The following is a 5,431-nucleotide window of genomic DNA, read 5'->3' on the forward strand; positions in this document are numbered from 1 at the left end:
AAAGGACTGCTGATGCTGTTGGATTCTGACCTCCCTGCACTCAAAGTGGATTTTCTGGAGCTACAGAACTCGAAATGGCGCGCTTCCAAATACGTTGGAAAGTAGACATCCAGGGCTTTCCAGCAAAATATAATAGTCCATACTTTGGCCAAGAATAGATGACGTAAACTGGCGTTCAACGCCAGCCTTCTGCCCAAATCTGGCGTCCCAACAATCTCCGTGGGATTCGACCCTTACTCACGTAAGGTATTACTTGGACGACCCAGTGCACTTGCTGGTTAGTTGTATCGAAGTTGTGACAATTATGTATTGAGATCAGAGCACCAAGCTTTGGAGCCATTACCAGGGATTGTTTGAGCCTGGACATCACAATTTCGTGCACCACATTTATACCCATAAAACATGAATTCCATATAACAAAATTATCCAAATACTAAAAAATCACTTAAAACCCCAAATTATCCTTATCATTATCCGCAATATCCACCCCTCCTTCTCTCCTTCCCTGTCTCTTTCTCGCCTGAGCCAAACTTTGAGTTCAAAGGTACCACCACCTCATTTCCTTCATCACTACTATCACCACCACCACTACTATACCTCCATTATCATCTTCTTCACAAAAAGCAACAACAATAACAATAGAAAAAGCAAATTGTCTTAAACCACTGCACCACCATCGGCGACCACCAAGTTGTCGTCCCTCACCCGATTTCCTCTCCTTCCTCTCTCTCGCCCCTTCTCACCCCTGTTCCCTTCTCTTCTCCTCTGCGTAACCACCACCACGGCACTCAACAGACGCTAGCGCCGTCAAGTCCCACCCAACCTCCACTCACTGCCACCGCGTCCTTTCTTACCTACTCCACCCTTTCCCTCTCTCTTTCTTCTTCTTCCCCTCGCCTTACCTCCGCGAGCCCAGGACCACCGTTGCCTTCTGTTTTCGCCGCCTTTCGCAACCCTAGAGCCGCCGCCGGAAAGAGAGAGAGGAAGGAGTTGATAGAATTGACGGACTCTGGCGGCGGTGACGAGCTCAGAAAATAGAAGGAGAGAGAGAGGATGGGGTTAGTGGTGGTGGTGATGGTGGAGGAAAAAAGATGATGCAGATGATGATAAGGGTAATTTTGGATTTTTATGTGATTTTTTAGTGTTTGGGTAATTTTGTTATATGGAATTCATGTTTTATGGGTACAAATGATAATTTCTTTTTTTTATAGGTAGATGTGTCAACGTTTTCAACTTTCGTGAGTACAAATAATAGTTTACTCTTTTTGTATTAACTTTTTAACATCGAAAATTTTGATAATGATTATTTAGATACTGATAAATTAAGAATAATTTTTTAATTAATTTTAAATAATGATTATTAGGGAGTTTAAATTCCTACAAAGTTCTTTCGAACAATAGGATCAACTATTACCATTAACTAGAATGAGATCTGCGCGATGTGCGGGACGGTAAATTAATGATAGTATATAATAAATATTAAAAATTGTAATATTTTATAGAATTAAATTAAATGTGTAAACAAAAGTTAAATTTAAAAGGTATTTTATTTAAAATAATTTGTAGTACAAAAGATATAGATATTAGAGTTGTATGTACAAAATGACATTTTTATTTGATGGTTTGACTTTTACATTTGTTTTAGTTGATGAACTTAGTCTTCTTATGTGGCGCTCGTCCTCCTTTTTTTTATTGGTTGTTGTTAGAGTTGTTACTTTCTTCTTTCTGTGTACGCTCTTGTGAAAGTATGTTCTTTATGAATTGTTGAGTTATATGCACTTTCTATTGTGTTGTTTGTTCCATCTTTACAAGTATGTTCTTCTTCCGAAGATGTGTCTTGAATTTGTATAGTTTTCTTTCTCCTTAATCTCTTGATGGGTATGTGATCTCCGTCTAATGATATTAGTGTTGGCGAAGTTAATTCCTATAATCAATGAATAATTTAAATTAAAAATAAAAATGATGTCTAAAATAACTAAAATAAGTTATTTTTTTAATATTACCTATTTTATTTGTTGTAATGAGTGTTGAAGTTCAGTGTTTTTGGTTGGAACAAATGTCTTGGTAAGAGTGTATTGTTTAGAACTTTCTTTAAGATTAAAATCATTTACATTGACTTCAAATATAAGTGGGGTTGCACAAATTTTTCAATTAGGGTGGTGCTTCAATGTCATTACTTTTCTGGAGTGCCATTATATTTGAAACAGTTGTACCCAATAATTTTTTTGCTTCGCCATCAAATAGTACAAAAGTTGTTGTACCACTTTAATCTGAAACCTTTAATTGAATTTTGAACCTAAAATAAGTATTGAGTTAGTAACTAATAATTTTATAAATGGGATTATGAAAAATATATAGAGTTACCTTATTGTTGGATAGTGTGGTGTTTGATTACATATTGCACAAATGTAGTTATCTCCTTTTTCATATGCTTTCTTCTTACACTTTTCACATTCAACATAATTATCTCCATTGAGTAAGTTTGAGATGGTGTGTAGTTCGAAAATAAATTTTTTGTGCTAAATTTGATGTTATTTGAAGGAATAGTAATAAGAGACTTATATAAGTAGTTTAAATAGTATGAAATTTGAATATTTGTAACGTAAAATTTATTATGATTAATAATATTATTATGATATTTGTAATATAGATGTTTATTACATTGAATGAGTTATTTATAGAAATTAATAAATTAATTATTAGAATTATCTAATTATTATCGTTGGTAATTATTGTATTGTTTTTTGTATATTTTGTTTTTTTTTTACTGTTTTGGAAATAATAGATGATTTGGCAAAAATTGAGTGGTTGATTCTAAAGTTTTGCCAAGTAAGCGATGTTGATGACATGGCATTAGTAAGAGAAGAAAGATATTTTAAAAGTAATATGGGTAAACTTATGTATCTACTTTTATATATTACGAATAGATACCATTACATTCTACACCCTCATCATTATAGCTTCTTCCTTTACTACTTCTTTTATGCAACTATACATTTTCCTGATCACTTTCTCTTCTACTATTCATTGTGACCTTTTGAATTTTACTTCTTAATCTTCTTTTTGTTAAATAGATCATTCATATTTAAAACATAAATATTGTGACTATAAAAAAACAGTGAAACTTCATTGAGTAAAAGATGATAACCATCATCTCTTATACTTTGCAATAGTTGCATTAATACTTTAACTAATTTCACAGCATTTACAATGTGTTGATTATTTTTTTGTAAAGCTTGAAACAACTTATTAGTAACCTCTAATATATTTTTATATCAAATGTAAATTGAACACAAATTCAAAAGATTGAATATAATTTAATAATTGGCTTGCTTGAACTCTCTATTTTATATTATTTCTATCTTTCTTCTACCAATAAAAAAAAATAGAAATTAAGTTAACTATTGTATCATAATGTGAACCCCATTTAGTATCGTCTTTTCTTTTTAAAATTATTTTTTAATTTAAGTCATGCCTAATAGAAGTATCTCCATTTTATAATGCAACAATTGTCTTTTGTATTTGACTTTTGTAAAATATATCTTTACAATACATATACAAGGAGCTGCAATAATATTGCATAAACTAGCAAGCAAATTAAAAAGCAGTACAATGTTAACTTATTTCTTTGCGACAACCACAAGTGCTAATTAATTGAAGTTGCTAAGCAAAGCAACAGACATAAAAAGTATAAGCATTTTCTTTTAAGATCAAACTTTTTAAGCCACTAAAGTCTACCTGCATATTACTAGCTCTATTGTATCCATGTCTACATATTCTTTCTAAGCTTAAATTATGCCTTGCTATTAAAGAATCCAAAGTTATTTTTAATGACATAGCATTTGTATTAGAAACATGGACAATGCAAGAAATCGTTCCAAAATAGATCATTCTTTATTCACATGCCGTAAACAAACAGCCATTCTCTTTTTTATCAAAAATGTCTCGAGCTTCATGATAGTGGCAATTATGCCGATCTAGAATTTTACAATATGGAAACTCGTTGTAAGCATAGCCAAGACCGACAAGCAATCTCCAAGATCAAAGTTTAATTTCAAATTAAAATAATCGAGAGTAATCAAACCTCGGGTCGTCTTTCCTAGGAACTAGTGACAATAAGAGCGCACAATTTTGGTTGTGAAGAGCAAGGAATTTTTTGAATAATGAAGCAAGTGATGAGCGGATAATTTATACGCTTTTTGGCACTGCTTTTAGTATGTTTTTAGTATAATCTAGTTATTTTTAGGGATGTTTTTATTAGTTTTTATGTTAAATTCACATTTCTGGACTTTACTATGAATATGTGTATTTTACTGTGATTTCAGGTATTTTCTGTCTGAAATTGAGGGACTTGAGCAAAAATCAGATTCAGAGGTTGAAGAAGGACTGTTGATGCTGTAGGATTCTGACCTCCCTGCACTCAAAGTGGATTTTCTGGAGCTACAGAACTCAAAATGGTGCGCTTCTAATTGCGTTGGAAAGTAGACATCCAGGGATTTCCATCAATATATAATAGTCCATACTTTGGCCGAGTTTAGACAATGTAAAAGGGCGTTGAACGCCAGTTCTACGCTGCTGTTTGGAGTTAAACGTCAGAAACACGTCACGAACCAGAGTTGAACGCCAGAAATACATTACAACCTGGCGTTCAACTCCAGAAAGAGCCTCTGCACATGTAACATTCAAGCTCAGCCCAAGCACACACCAAGTGGGCCCCGGAAGTGGATTTATGCATCAATTACTTACTTCTGTAAACCCTAGTAACTAGTTTATTATAAATAGGACTTTTTACTATTGTATTAGACATCTTATGATTTTTAGTTCATCTGAGGATCATAGTGATCTCGTTTTGGGGGCTGGCCATTCGGCCATGCCTGGACCTTTCACTTATGTATTTTCAAATGGTAGAGTTTCTACACTCTATAGATTAAGGTGTGGAGCTCTGCTGTTCCTCATGAATTAATGCAAAGTACTACTATTTTTCTATTTAATTCAACTTATTCCGCTTCTAAGATATTCATTCGCACTTCAACATGAATGTGATGAACGTGACAATCATCATCATTCCCTATGAACGCGTGCCTGACAACCACTTCCGTTCTACCTTCGATTGAATGATTATCTCTTGGATCTCTTAATCAGAATCTTCGTGGTATAAGCTAGATTGATGGCGGCATTCATGAGAATCCGGAAAGTCTAAACCTTGTCTGTGGTATTCCGAGTAGGATTTTGGGATTGAATGACTGTGACAAACTTCAAACTTGCGAGTGCTGGGCGTAGTGACAGACGCAAAAGGAGGGTGAATCCTATTCCAGTATGATTGAGAACCTCAGATGATTAGCCGTGCTGTGACAGAGCATTTGGACCATTTTCACAAGAGGATAGGATGCAACCATTGACCAAAGGTGACCATAGCTTGCTTCATACCAAC

The sequence above is a fragment of the Arachis ipaensis genome, chromosome B01 (assembly GCF_000816755.2).
Source record: "Arachis ipaensis cultivar K30076 chromosome B01, Araip1.1, whole genome shotgun sequence".
Lineage (NCBI taxonomy): Eukaryota > Viridiplantae > Streptophyta > Magnoliopsida > Fabales > Fabaceae > Arachis > Arachis ipaensis.